Raw genomic sequence first — 18,572 nt, forward strand, 5'->3', positions numbered from 1 at the left:
GTTCATTAATCCGGCTATAAGTTTTCTCTTTTGATTTGTTTAGTATTTTGTCATGCTTTGTATATCTTACTTTACGTATCATTTTTGCTCATAATTGAAGGCGTAAGGCGACCAAAAGTTGACAATGTTCACATTTTGTTTTATCTATGGTTTGAAGTTCTGTGTTGGAAATTATATCAAATCTTCCATTGACAATGTAGCTTTTTTATTTTGTATTTTGTTTAGACTATTTTGTTGTTATGCTAACATAAACATGACGTGCCGAAATGTGTTTATTTTACACTGGCTTTGTATCTTACATGAAAACCGTAATAGTTTGTCTGTGTTTTGGGTCTAGTTAAGAGAGAATCACTGTTAATACCACTTTTATCTAGCACAGGTCAATAGTCTTGAATTTAATACTATCATAAAACATTCTATAGAAGGTTGCTTCATTTAAACCAATATACTACTGTTATACAACTGTCCCAAATTAGAGGGAGGGTTGTTTCCCGTTGACATGTTTAACACCGCTAAATTATGTATGAATGTATTTGTCCCAAGTCAGGAGCCTGTAATTCAGTGGTTTTAATTTGTTTATGTGTTACATATTTGTTTTTCGTTCATTTTTTTGTACATAAATTCGGCCGTTTTCTCGTTTTAATTATTTAACATTGTCTTTTCGGGGTATTTCATAGTGACGATGCGGTATGGGCGTTGCTCATTGTTGAAGGCCGTACGGTGACCTACATTTGTTAATTTCTGTGGCATTTTGGTCTCTTGTGGAGAGTTGTCTCATTGGAAATCATACCACAAGTTCTTTTTTTATACACACAACTTATTCAAAATTAAAGTCACTTGGAACAGTTTTATTACTCTAGTATACATGGCATGTTTTAGAGTAATTGTTTATTTTTTAACGGATTTCATTTTGTAACTTACTTTGGCAAAGCTTTGTTAAATTGTTTTCATTTGATGATTTTTATGTTACAAACACTGTTAGACTCTGAATTTCAAATCAAAAGATGTTTCGCTGATATTAGTCACAGATACTACTTCTACTATAAACCAAGGAATTAGCCCATTTAAAATACTACTATACTGCAACCGTATGGTTTTAGTTTATTATGTATTGTATAATTAAAAGTATCGAACATTTTTATTTTACCAAGACTTTGAGTTCATCTCAGACAGGATTTACTGGGGTACTTAAATCCATCCAGATGTTTGCTCACAAACAGTTTATGCATTTACAAATGTACCTTTCGTTCATTAGCCCTTACTATGTACCATTTGATGATAGCCATTCCAGAAGACCAATCGTGGGGACTGCTACCAGCAACATTGTTGATAGTCTAGTACACTGCAACCTGAAACAAAGAAAGATAATCAAAAGTTAAATTTTCAATTTGAAGCATAATTTAAGTTTATGTGCATTGAGCGTTATAGTAAAATTGAGAATGAAAATGGGGAATGCCTATTATTAATGATATGTGTATAATAGTTCATGTATGTTAATCATGTTCCAAACTATTGCTCATTCACTATACAAATATAATTGTTTACGTATGGTCATGCAATCCTTTTGCATATTACATTTAACACATCAAGCTTTCTGTAAGAACACTCTTCTGTCAGATATCTTGAATTAATAACAATAGGCAAACAATTATTTGAAAGAAAAATGGTTTAATGCTTCTATGCATCTAAGTTTTTAGAAGAATTAACAAATCTTTAGAAAAATAGAGAGTGTAAATTCTTTATTGTAATTAAATTTTTAGTTTCCTTCTAAGTGCATTGGGATTACAAATAATAGTACTGTCACAAGACCTAGGGTCAATTACATGCAAAAGTAATTAATTACATTTCAATTACATTGATTTTTGAATATAATTCATTCCATCAAAATGTCATCCATTTTTAAATGTAAATAATTACATTACAATTACAGTGCCAATGTTATTAATTGCATCTCAACTACTTTTGTCCAAATGCATGTAAGAGCTATACGCTTGAAACCAGTAAATGTCTGAAATGGCCTATAACTGAACTCGACTTCATTGATTTTTACTCGACCAGTCTGAATTAGTCTGACTTTTACTTGACATAACTCGACCCCAGTCAGAACCATACTCGACTGTACTGAATTGTACTTGACCCTTATCTTTACCATTGCAAATAGTCAGAACTATAACTCGACCAGTCTGACACAGTCTTAACCCATTATGGATCTGTAGTCGACGTATTATTCCAGTGTAAACCATATTTAACCAAAAGTCTGAACAATACTCGACCAGTCTGAACCACACTGGACCAAATAACCTCTACTTTTTTTAACTGTTAAAATAATTTCTTTTTAACTGACATAGAACAACAGTCAATAAAATCCATGAATTGTTAAATAATATTGAGAACGGAAATGGGGAATATGTCAAAGAGACAACAACCCGACAATAGAAAAAAACAACAGCAGAAAGTCACCAACAGGTCTTCAATGTAGCGAGAAATTCCCGCACCCGGATGCGTTCTTCAGCTGGCCCCGAAACAAATATATACTAGTTCAGTGCTAATGAACGCTATACTAATTTACCAAATGTACACAAGAAACCAAAATTAAAATAATACAAGACTAACCAAGGCCAGAGGCTCCTGACTTGGGACAGGCGCACAAATATATATTAATGCGGCGAGGTTAAACATGTTTGTGAGATGTCAACCCTCCCCCTATACCTCTAGCCAATGTAGAAAAGTAAACGCATAACAATACGCACATTGAAATTCAGTTCAAGAGAAGTCCGAGTCTGATTTCAGAAGATGTAAATAAATAAAATAAACAAAATGACAATAATACATAAATAACAACAGACTACTAGCAGTTAACTGACATGCCAGCTCCAGACTCCAATTAAACTGATTGAAAGATTATGATTTCATCATAAGAACATCAGTCACAATCCTTCCCGTTAGGGGTTTAGTATCATACCATCATAACATGTATGAGAAGAACATTACCCGTGTCATGCAAACAACTGGTTTTTGAATACATGTGTTTAATTCCGATGCAAAGACCCTATAAGTGAATCAATATTAACGCCAAAATATGCAATCTTTAATGACCTAACAACAGTATCGCAAAATATATCCTTTCTTAATAAGTCTATTCAAAGGTTTTGCTAGTTTATGAGATGAATACTGACACCTTTGTGCTTTATAAAGAATATTTCCATAAAAATGGATGTGAAATACCTGAACGTATAAGAAGTATGCATGTTGACTTATATTTACGAATGATGTCCTTATACCGATGATACAATTTAGTAAATGTTTTGACTAGTTTGTGATATCGAAAACCCTGGGGTAATAATTTTTCAGTAATACATAAATTTGTCTCGTCAAAATCTAAAACATTATTACATACACGAGCGAATCGTACAAGTTGGGATATATAAACACCGTAAGATGGTGACAAGGGAACATCACCATCTAAAAATGGATAATTAACGATAGGAAATGAAAATCATCTCTTTTATCATAAATTTTAGTAGTCAACTTTCTGTTCGTGATATAGATAACAAGATCGAGGAAAGGACAGTGGTTATTGTTAGTATTAGCTTTATTATATAAGTTCAACAGGATAAATTTCTTTTAGATACATGCTGAAATCGTCATTATTGAGAACCATAATATCATCCAAATATCTAAAAGTATTATTGAATTTGTTTATCAGATGTTGTTTCGATGGGTCTTTGCTTATTTTTGTCATAAATTGTAACCCATAGCAATACAAAAACATGTCCGCAATAAGTGGTGCACAGTTAGTCCCCATTTTAACCTTATTTTACAAATATATCTACATGCACTATTATAATTTGGGGCAATTTTTTATATTATTATATATAATTCATAAAAAGGAATAAAATTAAAGAAATTAATAAAATTGTTCTTCTGATTAGTAGAGACGTATAGATTATTACCTCTGCTTGGGGGTAAACTCATTAATAAGATGACACCTGACCAGAGTCAAATAAGTATTTATCTTAAAATTGCAACAACCTGCTTTATTTTTACCTGTAAAACACACATGTGCTGAGGTAATTGAACCATAGTATAGTGCATTTTGTATGCCATGTCTTTTATTTGACATAAATACTTAAATTTAATTGAAATAACGTTCTACTGTTTCTTTGGAACATTTAAAATTAATTAAGTTGCTTTCTATACTCTTCTATATATATACAGAGCCCAGGTGGTTGTGTGGTCTAGCAGGAGGGCTGCAGTGCAAGTGATTTAGTGTCACGATATTGCAGTAGCATGGGTTCGAATCCCGGCGAGGGAAGAACAAAAAATTTACAGATCTAATATTATTAGGTTGATTTTTAGACGAGTTGTATATATATATATATATATATATATATATAGGCGTAAAAATAAATTTCACATGTGCAGATGTATATATTCATTAAATAAAATAGAAAAATAAGTTAAAAAGTTAACAGTTCCATTCAATCGATTTCATCCTTCCATTGGGACTCTTCAGGATAACTGATATGGCGTCGTTATGGGCGACGTCGTTAAGGAGGTTTGTGACGTTCCGTCATTGTTCGTTATTAAAAGTTTTCTGGATTTAATTTGATCGGAACGTTGCGATAAAATAACGTTCCATCTCCTTTCGATAGGCTTCATCCCATCTATATTTAGAAATGGGTATTATTTGAAAACGTTTCTTACCACAAGTGTCTAGATGGGCGCTAATTGGCGAGTTTCTGTATTGTGGGTGTTTTATTTGTTCTTTATGAACTCGTACCCGTTCACAGAGGCTATTACCGGTCTGTCCAATATAATTTTCATGACAACCAGGACATGTGACGCAATAAATAAGGTTTGTTGTCTTACAAGTCATATTGGCGTTCACATGAAATATTCTGCCATCTTTAAATGTTTTCATCGGATCGGGAAATATTTTCTTTATAAAATATATATATATATAAACGAGTCTAAATTGAAAACTACGTTCAAACCTATGATTGCGTTGGATAAAAACCGCAATTTTTATACGTGTGCATGTCAAACAAATTTCGTTGTAGAAGGGTCTAAAAACAGCACAAACAACATTTTCCAAAAGACCAAAAAAGTGAAAAAGTATATTTCAACAAAACGCATTTGACTAACAGGTCGAACAACTGATGTTCTTTAACCCTGCTGACTGCCATTGACGATTGCCAAATAAAATTGATCACAAGATGTAACAAAATGGATCTGAATATAAATTTAATACGTCACAGAAAGAAAAAAAATTGTTAACTTGTGGCTACGATGTTATACAACTCGTCTAAACATCAACCCAACAATGTTAGATCTATAAATTTGCTTTCGCAAATTTTTGGTTCTTCCCTCGCCGGGATTCGAACCCATGCTACTGTGATATCGTGACACCAAATCGCCTGCACTGCAGCCGTCCCACTAGACCACACCACCACCTGGGCTCTCAAAAAAAGAGCTTTCGGTGGCCATATGTTACCTTTCCACGTCAGTTTAAATCTAGCGGCGTACTACAAGTACATGATATATAAGGCATGAAGATGTTATTGTTACAGATCAGCTAAATTATCTATAGTAAAGGATCCTACAAATTAATGTAAGATACAGTCACAGAAAATAATTATATTCATAAGTACGTCTGAGTCAGTGACAACCCTACAACAGATGTATCCATCGGATCGCCATCAATGATGGTGATACATGGCTGTGTACATAATGTTTATACAACTCGTCTAAACATCAACCCAACAATGTTAGATCTGTAATTTTGCTTTGGCAATTTTTTGGTTCTTTCCTCGCAGGGATTCGAACCCATGCTACTGTGATATCGTGACACTAAATCGCCTGCACTGCAGCCGTCCCGCTAGACCACACGACCACCTGGGCTCTAAAAAAAGAGCTTTCGCTGGCCATGTGTTACCTTATATCCTTCTTCGGATCTCTGATATCCGAAATATCTAATATTTGTATATTTATAGTTATTTAATGGTGATGTTGTACCCTTTTTGACTATTCAGATATTATATTTTGTAGTGTACAGAATCATATTACATGATCCATCGTCCTGTAAGATTGATCGTTGACTATTTATTCAGTCATTTTATATATATATATATATATATATACATAGAAACATTCAAAATTCTTTGAAAAACATTAAAAATAGTAGTCACAATTCATTTTTGAGATTATTTGATCAGCTTGTTTTATTTATAATTTTAAGTTGATATACAAGTATATAATTATGAAAGTGTTGATGAATATTGTGAAGAAGTTATATTATGATCATTGATTATTGGGAAATTTTAATTTCAATATTATATTGAATACATTTTTAATTTTAAGTTGTTTAAATTTCATTAAAAAAAATCTAAATTGATAAAATTCAGTTGGAAGATACAAAAAATATGTCTAGGTTGGTTAAGTGTTGGTCGATTATGTTTCATTCTAGGTCGAGTATAGTACAGACCAGGTAAAATATGGTTCAGACTAGGTCGAGGATAGTTCAGATTCGTATAACATGGTTTCGTACTGGTCAAGTACAAGTTCAGACTGTATGGTTTAGACAAAAGTCTAGTATTATTAAGTAAATTTCAGACCAATTCAGACTGGTCGAGTTAAAACCAGTATATTCAAGTACATTTATATGCTATTTCAGACTTTTTTTTTGTAGTGACATCATTTTGCCTAAAACCGTTAAAATGAAAAAAGGATAGAATATAAAAAAAACTTTTATAAAGATATCCTTTTTAACATTTAAAAATTTGAAGAAGGTTTGTTTAAGTTTTCCAATATTTAACGTCATTGTTACATATAACACAAGTTGGATTTTCCTTCAGTTGTTTCTTTTTATTGAAGTTCTTATTATGATGGGAACAAATTTATATAATATGTTTATATATCCGTATGTAAATATTTTTTAATTTTAATGTAGTTCATTAAAATATATTATAAAACCTTTCTTCTCATATTTTATTTCAAGATTCTGTCTCAAAAGATTTTTGTGTATGCACAAACATGTTTTTTTTCTTTTATAAACAGTCTTTGCAAATTTTGGCTATTTTGATCGACTCGTTCCTTGAAGAATAGCGCGGTGACCCATACTTTATATATATATATATTTTACTTTGCAAAAATAAAAATATCACTATGCTTTAAAAAATATACATATATATATATATATATATATATGTATATTTTTTAAAGCATAGTGATATTTTTATTTTTGCAAAGTATAAGACAATTCTGCCATTTTTTTCTTTACCCCTGAACCACCTTGATTTTATTTAAAAAAAATAAATGCAAATTTCTACTAAACAATATAATTTAGATATAAAAAGGTTGTCTGATGTATACAAGTGTAATTTAAAAAAACCTTTAAAGCGTCCTTTTATAACAGAACGTTGATGGTACATGTAGCATTGCCCAGACTATCAAGTATATTGGACTCCACTCTTATTCAGATATTATTCATCTGCACATATTTTGCTAAATAAATAGGATGTTTTAAAATAAAAATTGCCTTTGACATACTAATCAAGGGACAAACTTATACTTCATAATTAGTTTAGTGAAAGGAATAACCTGAGACTAAGATTATTGTTAACTGTTAAAACAACACATATTGTATGTAAATAAATAAATTGATATTGTCATTCTTAATTTATTGGATTTTTTATGTAATCATGTTAAACAAAATGATGAATTAAATACAAATAAAGTTATTTATGAAATAGCAAAGAATGTCAGGATGACTGTTTAAACAGTATTTGACAAAATAGAAGTAGCAAGTGTATACTAAATTTAGAAAAAAATATTGTAAGTTGCATCAGGAAAGCCAAAAAATGTTTAAAGTAATTAAAAATTCTCAACAAATATGTAATTCAATGTAATTGAAAAGTAATTTACAAGTACACGAAAAAAGGCAATGTAAATGTGCTCAATTACACATACCATTGAATTACTTTCAAAATTGCAATTAATTACAGCTAATTACAATTACATTTTTATTTACCCCAGGTCTGATTGTCACAGATGTGTTGCTTATACATGTTATATTACCTGATATAGTCACCATATATCACCAAGTAGATATGTTCTTCAGTGCACAGATGGAAAGTTTTTAACATCTACCAAGAAATTCGGTCAAGATGGTGCGTGGGTTCCTCTTTCAAGTATTAGCAGAAGAAAGTGTTCCATTGTACTGCAAGCCTTTTGCTGATTCCGAGATTCCGAACAACAAAACTCATGCCGCATCATTTATTTAGGGTTTTGTGAAGGAAAAATAAAAATAATGTATACGTTTTTTGTGAGACATGCAAAAATCAAAGTTCAATTGTAGATTTCTTTATGTCGAGTATAAGTATTTAACAGTTTTAATAAAAATGTTTTTTCTTTCTCTTTTCCAAATGTATAGCTTTATACAAAGTGATAGCTTTTACTTGTAATCTCAAATTTAAGACAAGGAACCTGCTTTTTCAAACCTTACTAAGATCATACAAAAAATATATGATTAAAATTAAAACATCTAGAATAATAACATAATACAAAATTTCTCTCTCTCGCTCTCTCTCTCTCTCTCAATTTGAAATTTGTTATAACATAAAAAAAATAAGCATGCTATAATAAACGTAGACCGATTTAACAAAATAAGCGAGCGTTAAGATAGCATAGTCAACGAAAAGCAAATTAGATATTTAAATGTGTATGATGATTATATGAAACACAAGTAGATGCTATTTTTCCATTCTATCAAGATGTAGTCTATACAAAATACATTTTTAAGGAGTGTATAAGCATACATTAGCAATTAGGTAAATTATCCATAATCATATTGTCAAAATATTAAAATGTATTAGACAAATTATAATATACATAAATACATTGTACTGACTTCCTTTTTCATAAAGGTTTTTATTTTCATTTAATGAATAATAAAATTTCGCGACTAATAAAACACTTTTGCTATATAAAATATATTGCACATGCGTAACTTCAACTCAAGTGACGGTTTAGGATTCATCAAAGCGGCTATTTCGTAACATCTTATTGTATACGATAACCCCAATTCCCACGTTTTATTCAGGCTAACTCATATGGATTGGTTTTATTACAGCATAATGATGCTTAATTGAATCCATCGTTATCAATGTCAGCTGTCAAATAATGTGGTAAAAAAAAAAAATTGTGTTACAAATAAGGTTTATTTTCGCACAACAAAAATATATGGATTTTAGGGACTGATGATTTCGTCAATCCAAAGTTGGTCCGTCTTAAAATAAATTGAAAAATATCAAACGAAGCTTACAGATAAAAATAAATATATCAGCTATCAGCTAACATTTATTTAAACAATACAGACTTCAAACATTGAAAAACTCAGTACTCATCAATATTTTTACAAATGAAATAAGTTACGAATTCTCTATCACCTTTCGAGGTTAATCATGTAAAGGTACACACACTCCGGTGAGATTTGTGGCATAAAGTCGGTCTGAATAGATATTCAAAATCCTCAGTACATTCAGATAGTAGTATCGAATAATCTTTCTGTTCAGGTATCAATTATCGTGATAATGTTATCTACATCGTGCGCAATAAAGTTCAAACAATATCAATGTGGTATTATTAAAACAGGCATGTGTGACTGCTTAATGTTTTTTTTAAACTACCAGTAACTAATAACAATACTAACGCCACAAGATTGTTGTATTTGATATCTTACAAAGGCAAACAACGAATTGTAATGTTTAACGAATTGCAATGATTTTGTTTAATTATATGCAGACATTTAGAAAACCACAAATTAAAGTATTCACGAAAGTGCAAGTTTTCCTCAATCTACGAAAATTGGTACCCACGAAAATAATTTATAATCACAGTAGTTTAAATAAATGTTGTTGTTACAGGTACAGCACCGAAGTAGACCAAGTCACTTTGTACTGTGCTTATAAAAAAAGCTATGTAAATTTTCAAAACAAAATGGCTTTTAACGTTTGTTTCTTATATAACCATACCTTCATCTTCTGTTGCACAGTTTAAACAATCGATGCCGACATCGTGCCAGTGACCACAGTGTGAAGTATCGATAGAGTATGTGCAATTGATTAATTTATGTTCTGAACCAGAGCAATCTATTCTATCTAACCAAATAATTCCATTGCCATCATCCACCAAATTTCTGGGAATTGCCTCTCCGGAACTAATGAAAAACGAAAGATACAAGGGTTAAATAGTTTTGGTTCCAATATTTTTTTTTTATTCAGTTCTTTCTTTTTTCAGTTGAATACTTGAAGAAATGTTTAATAATGGTTCTTTAAAAAAAACTATTTAGAGAGTTACTTTTTTATTTCAAGTTAATCAATTCAAAACTACATCAGTGTAGTGTTAAGTAATTCCATATCTATAAAAATACCAAGATTAACATTATGAGGGAAAATCAGAGAATATGAATATGAAATAGTTCAATTTGTGTGTGCCAGTGTAACTGGGTACATATAAGTCTCGAGGAACCTAATTATAATACAACGGTCAGATAAAACAAAAACATTTTTTTTGTATATTTAAATGCCCCTAACATCCAACACTTCGTGCATTAAGAACCTAGTATTCCAATCATGTTAACCTTATCTTTAAATTTTGTTTCATTCCAAACAGCTATCAAATGTTCAACTAATAAGCAAACTTGATTCTGTAATAAGACAATTTTTGCGATAGGAGGGACATGTGCAGTTATTTATGCTTGAAGCTATTAATAAAAATGGTTTCGGGTGATGTAAAAATTCAAGTGATGTAGAAATTAATTTTTAAACATACGATTATTCGTTAATCAACGGTGGCATTCCCTTCTAATAATCAATAAAGCGGGTCAAACTATTTTAATATTTTATTATTAACAGTTCTCAATCCCAATGTTATCTGTTTTTTCCGAGCAAAAGCAGTCTTTAATTTTCAAAGAACTATATCAAACCTGTTTAACCCCTAATCAGTTTTGTTTTAAATAGGTTGATTTAAACGATTTAATGTCATGTATACATTTTCATGTTTGTGATTCTGCTTTGATCATAATACACACCAATATCCGAGCTGTCTACATGCTACTGCTGCATCATCATGACCAAAACCAGTATGACATATTGTTCCCCATTCACCTCTATAATTAATTTCCAGTCGTCCCCTATTCTGAGAGGAACCTGCTATTACACGCAAACGACCTACAACGAACATTTAATCAAAGCAGAGGGTTATAAATTTCAACGGTTTATTAAACTTTTTATATTCATACGACACAAATTACTTTTCTGAACTACTAGTATTTTGATAGGGGAATTCAAGTAAAGTTGGTTTTCCTGAAGCACTAAATGATAATTACGTTGACAATCATTATTGTACTGTTATCCGGATGCAGTATATCGAAATTATATAAAAAAAAATCAAATTAAATATTCAAAACTGCTGTTTTCGTATACTTTTTTAGATACTTGTTTACGATAGGTGAATTAAAGTTAAGTTGGTTTTCCTGAAGCACTAAATGATAATTACGTTGACAATCATAATTATCCTGTTATCCGGATGCAATATATCGAAATTATATAAAAAAAATCAAATTGAATATTCAAAACTGCTGTTTTCGTATTTTTTTTTTTAGATACTTGTTTACTTAAGCTTGTTATCAATTTCGATTGTATGCTTGTATGAAATTTCAATTGGTTCAATAGTATTCAATTTTCGATAATTCATACAATAACTTTTCACAATGATGGTATAATTTGAATAAATGTTGTTAAACAACATCTCCAAATTACATAGAAATCACTAGTGCACCTATATTTTTAAAATATCTAATACGATGGAAATCAACTAGTTGCAAGGAGGGACGAAAGATACAAAATGAACAGTCACACTCATAGATCTATAATAAGCTGACAACGCCATGGCCAAAAAAGCACAGGGAAAACATACAAATGACAGAACATAAGAGGCAACATTGAAAATTATATTATCATTGATGTAAATTCAAATACCGAATAAACGATACTGTGTTTTCTTTATTTATATACAATAGCCACCATGTGCATATAAATACGATTCATTCGAACTTTTGATTTAAATCACATCCTACCTTCATCTTCTTCTGCTGGACAGCTGAGATAACATTTGACGCCTGCATCGTACGAGTGAATACATTGTGAAGTATCGATTGTGTATGTGCAATTGATCAATTTATGTTCTGAACCCGAGCAATCTATTCTATCTAACCAAATGGTTCCATTGCCATCATCTATATATTGATGGGGAATCATCTGTCCGGAACTATAAGTAAATGAAAGATACATGGGTTATTTGTTATTCACTACTTGTCATTACGAAATTCAAATTATGTTAAGCACTTTAAATTTTAAGTACTATGCTCTTTAATATTTCTAAAGTTATTGTGAATTTTTTCTTTAACAATTTAATGGCTTCTATTTTTACTGCGGTATGAATATACTAGTATTCATAAACTCAAATTTGACTGATGTCTTTTTATATTAGTTTTCAAAACTGTTCGTATCATATTTAATGAAAAGTCCATATTTCAAAATTTGCTGTCGAATCAAATCTACTAATCATGGGATATATTACGAACATCGAATTGTAAACAATCGAAACTATATCATGACTTTGGAATATAATAGGATAAATCAACTGATTTACAAAACTAATTCATTGATACATTTGTGATTCTGCTTTAAATGTAATACACACCAATATCCGAGCTGTCTACAAGCTACTGCTGCATCGACATGATGAAACCCAGTAGAACATATTGTTCCCCATTCACCTTTATAATTAATTTCCAGTCGTCCTATATTTTCAACAGAACTCGTTATAAAACGCAAATGACCTGCAAAAAAATCAATCATAAGAAGAAGATGCTTTATTAGTTGAATGTATATTTCAAACTTTGTATATTCATCTGCTTATTTGCTAGCTAAGGTTCATGATCTACTTCCCTGTTCTTCGCCCTTGGCAGATTGTTTCAACATTTGTGATAACCTTTTGATTAAAGTCACTCCTATCACGCATACATTATTCTTGGCGAATGGAAGCACTTTAACTCTCTTAAATGGGAGATAAAAACACGGAAGCGTCTAGTGACTACAAACTTTTTGAAGCAGGAAATTTAAATATACGTTGACATTCCAACATTTATGCAAGAAATATACACAGAAACTTCTAATAGTAATTCATGTTGATTAAGATCATTTGAATTGCTACTAAATATTGTCGTATGTTTTTCGGGGTAAAGACTTGTTGCACAATCAGAACGTGGCAATTGTTTACCTACATTTCTACATTTACACGTGATCATGTTATATGCGCTTTCTGATTGGATAAATACATTTTACAACTGCGACCAGTAAAAATCATTACATCGAGTCTCTATAATTCCTTCTCAATCGGACAAGGGAAAAGCAGGAGAGCGGATTGTAACCCTTGGCTAGCAAAGATGATTTATGTGACGAATATTTCTTTTCGAACCAATTAGATTGATTTTAGTAATGTTTAGTACCATGTGATTATAACGTTTACAATTATAATTATTTTGTTATCTTTATGTTATACACTTATCCAGGAGGTACTTTTAGCCCGATTATTTACTCTTACGAAATACTCTTATTCTGGAAATTTCATTTTATTGAAATAAATATACTTAAAGTATCAACAGGCGGTTCTATTATTTGAGATCGTTAGTTATACTGATGAATTGTATTTTTTATGCATTTTCTATTAATATTTTTACAAATTAATTTAAATAATACCGAAATAGGAATCATAGCTGCCGACATCTTAAATAATGTCTCCCGTGTATCAGTTGCCCCCTTAGAAAACTTGAAATAGGAACCAGCTTTAGTTTGCTATTTCCGAACTCTGTAATATCAAGATGAAGTTTTCAACAATATTGATGCTGTTTAACTTTTGATTATTTCTTCTGATAAAAACCTTGCAAACACAATTCAGATCTATTAATCATCATAGTGCAAGTAATATGCCGAAATCGTTTTGACAAATAAAATTCACTCGTGTCAAAATAATTCAATCCAAATGATTAGAGATAAACAAGATACATTTTTGTAACTTATAACGCTCCAACCATTACCCAACTTATACTATTTGATTATATTGACATGTTCTCAAATACCAAAAATATATTGTAAGGGTCCAAGAAAAAAACTTTATGGTTTGTCGAGGAAGAAAAAGTGGTAAACTATCTTAGGTTTAGATATGGAAGTGTTCTAAACCTAATAACCCATTCAATGAAATATGTGTAACTTGAAACTTTATTTTTTGTGGATAAGAGAATAGGAATGGATACAATACTTTCAACTCAATATTTCAATTTTGCCGGCGATTAAACAGTTGTAGCAATTAACCAATCGGAGAATACAGCCTCAAATCCTGTACAGCAACATAAACATTATCACTATTTTTATTTTTATTTTGTGATTTTATAATATTATTTAGAGGGTACACCGTGTATACATAACATGCATAAAAGAAAAAAATAGCAGATCGATTGGTTTGAGCGTGCTCGTATTTAAAAATGAACTCCTGGTAAGCTCATACTAGTATATTATTTATTTCTTCCCTTCTCAATAACTCAACAATTTAAGTTTACAAAAACGACGGATTTTTTTTACTTAAACTTAAAAACGTGTTTTCTCATTTAAATGTGAATTTATATGGACTTTCGTATTTTCCCGGAATAAAATTAAGTAATTTAAAAGTACATCTTATACACTAACAGTGTTTACAAAAAAATTTGAGCTAAACTATAAAGGTACCATCGCTCTAAACCCCCTTTGTTTGTTTTAATGTATCGAAATAAGCAGTATATGCAACTGAACCTACCATTACAAAATTAATAAATCTGTCAACAACCAGTCATTACTAAGTAGCCTTCAAATAAATAAAGTGAATGGAGAGCCATTAACGACCTTGTAATCTAGTATCGTGTTTCAAACATTTTAACTTTCTTCAAAAGGTTATCATACGAAAAAAACTAAGTACACTATGCGTTCATGAAAAAATCTAACAGGTGTCAAGTTTAAATTATGTGTACTTATATAATCTTAAATACTATATTGACATCGCAGTGTTAAATACGCATTTCTGTAAATGAGCCAATTTACTTTACGACAGCCATTATCTGTATTATATAAATAATTTGTCATAATATCAGCCCAATAATGTTAGATCTGTAAATTTGTGGTAGCATTCTTTGTTTTTCCCTGCCCACGATTCCAACTCATGCTACTGGAATATCGTGGCACTAAATCGCCTTGCACTATGGCCGATGCGCTAAACCACTCTACCAACTAGGATCTATAATAATACGGCTTTGATGGCCGGGTGTTACCTTTCCTCGCCAGTTTTTTACTTTTCTAGCCTCGTAACACAGTGCTTTAACAAATAAAGTCCAGTGGCAAATATTTCATGCGTGTTCAGGATGAGAACAAGTTAACTACAAGTGCAATAGATAGATCTTGTAAAAGAAGCCACCCGGGAGGATTGACAAGGGAATTTGGACTGCCACTAAATATGGAGATATATTGGATAGGGACAGAAATTTTGCCTTACAACATACCACCTTCGGAATCGTCAAAGAGTTGTTGCATCGGTTCTTAACGTGCAAAGAGAGTGGCACTCCGTTTACACTAGGCATTGAATATAACGTCCCCTTTCTGACCGAACGTGACTGCAAACTTGTACATCCCACACAGCCAGACGGACGCCCAACTTTGATAAGCGTCTTACTGTCGGTCGGAATATAAACGATATAAACCAGTATAAATTGATGACAACGTTCAAACCTATGATTGCGTTTGATAAAAACCCCAATTTTTATACGTGTGCATGTAAAACAAATTTCTTGGTAGAGTGGTCTAAATACAGCACAAACATTTTCCAAAAGATAAAAAAAAATATATTTTAACAAAATGAATTTGACTAGCAAGTTGAACAACGGTTTTTTCTAAAACAGCACTGACTGCCATTTAGGCGATTGCCAAAAAAAAAAAAAACAGATCACAAAGAAGGTGTATAACAAAATGGAGCTTTTTATTACTGTATTACCAAACAGAAAAAAATTAACCTGCGAAAAGATGATGCTCCGCAAACATGAGGTGCAAAAATGTGTACGCATAAACAAATCATTTATGTAAATGTATTAAAAATCCAGGAATAAGAGATGATAAAACATTTTGTAGCTCATTTTTAATATAATTTTATAACTGTGGAGTGCTACCTAATTATTCAGGAGAGAAACTATAAACAAAACAGAGTAGGCACGTTTTGAATAGTATGCAGGAGTATATTAATACATTCTTTTTTTTTACATATTTCCGGGATAAGGGTATCGACATATATAGTAAAATGTATGCCTTTCTATATAGATATAATCTTTTAAAAAAATGTAGAATTGTATGATTTTTATTTAGATATAAGTATACACATCGTCGCTTTATATATATGACTTGAAAGTGAAATGAGTTTTATATAGAAAATATACTGTTTGCGAAATTAAGCCCGTAGTTTTATATTATATGTCAGTACTCTTATCCCGGAAACATGTTACAATGACATTAAAGCATTGCTGTTACTAGTCACTTTTCCCTGTATTTCATATTTCCCTTCATGTTCATATTTCCGGGATAAGAGTTCCAACATCTATAATACTAAACTTACGAGGTCCAATTTGTCAGCCGTCATCACGTAAAAACGACGAATCACAGAATTCAACTTTATATATAACTAATATAGTACAGAGGTGTAGATTAAAAATTACACCACTCCAGGCCCTTTTGTTTTTCATGTAATTAATATTGCCAATAATTAAGAAGTTCCGGGTCGAGTCCGATACCAATACCAATATTATATTCACCTGTTACGTATTACCTTAGGGTGCTATAAACAGTTTCGTATAAAAAACTAGGGGTTATTCCCTGACTAAAAATAACCATGGAGGGAAACCCCTGTTTATTAACTCAATTGGTGCAAAAGTATCATGTTTTTTGTGTTTGATTGTAAAAAATAGTTAATTAGCTTTCAATTAAAACAGGTTGAATGATTGAAATATTTTTAAAAATTAAATTAACTTTACATGTTTTGAGGGGAGACAACTTTGTAAACATCCTGTTTTTTTGGCAGTGAAAATTGAAAACTTATTTGCAGCCACTGTAGCTCTTTTCGGAGCAGGAAACCGTACCCTGAAACAAGATTTTTTTGAAAGGCCAGGTAAAAACCTACAAATTTCATACAGTTTTGATTATGAAAAATGTGCATGGATCATGTCTTCATGTCTGTGCACATGACCTGGTTTCAATTTTTTTCTGTCAAAATTAGAGCTTTTATCCCCCATGTTCATTGGATGGAATGTTTTTAATATATTAAAAGTACACATTATTTTTATTTCATTATAAACTAGAGAACATTCTGATTCCAGTGATATCAAGTTTTATACAAGTATCTTTATTAATCAGTCCACCACTAAGGGTCACTTATGCATGGTCCCTAAAAATGTGACGTCATAGAAAAAAACTGTTGATTGCACCCTTAAAGGGACAAATATATATTATAGTGATGTTTTAGCATAGAAAAGTGCATGCGAATGGAGTAAAATAATTCTGAAAAATATTGTACGGCATGTATACTTTAATTTAAAAGCATCAGTTTGGTATATTTAATGCAAATATTACAGATTTGTACATAGCAACCAGAAATAAGAAAACCAGACTCTGCGCGAATATTGAAGTTTTTTGCATCTTTTTGCGACGTCATGATATTTTATTTAATCTCTCATATATTTGAAACCATAGGTTGCACATTTAAAGTGTAGATATTTTCTACTTTTACCTTTACTACTGATCAGTGTGACATAAATCTTAATTCATTATATTATATATTTGGTACTTTTTATAGTCTTAAAGGTACATGTGCCATTCCTAAGAAAAAAGCTTTTTCCATATTTTTCTCAACTCAGCTATAACTTAGTTCACATAATACTAGGGACAAAATATATTTCAAGTAACTTTAGTCATGCTTATTTCATAGTTTTTATTCTATTTATTCAAAAGAAACCCTATTTTATGAATTATTTTCTTTGTAAAACTGATGAAAATGAGATACAGGAAATGTTTGGAATTAGCTGGTTTAACTGTTTGCCACTGGCCAATATGTCAGTACTACGCGACATGAGAAAAGAGCTGTATTATCACTATTCGTGGTCACAATCCTTAAAGTAAGACATCATTTTAATCGGTATAGTGTACAGATTCAGAAAAGCTAAGAAATGTTAATATATTGAATATAAAGTTTTGCCTTAAAGGGACAAATATATATTATAGTGATGTTTTAGCATAGAAAAGTGCATGCGAATGGAGTAAAATAATTCTGAAAAATATTGTACGGCATGTATACTTTAATTTAAAAGCATCAGTTTGGTATATTTAATGCAAATATTACAGATTTGTACATAGCAACCAGAAATAAGAAAACCAGACTCTGCGCGA

The sequence above is a fragment of the Mytilus trossulus genome, chromosome 13, assembly GCF_036588685.1.
Source record: "Mytilus trossulus isolate FHL-02 chromosome 13, PNRI_Mtr1.1.1.hap1, whole genome shotgun sequence".
In the NCBI taxonomy this organism is placed as follows: domain Eukaryota; kingdom Metazoa; phylum Mollusca; class Bivalvia; order Mytilida; family Mytilidae; genus Mytilus; species Mytilus trossulus.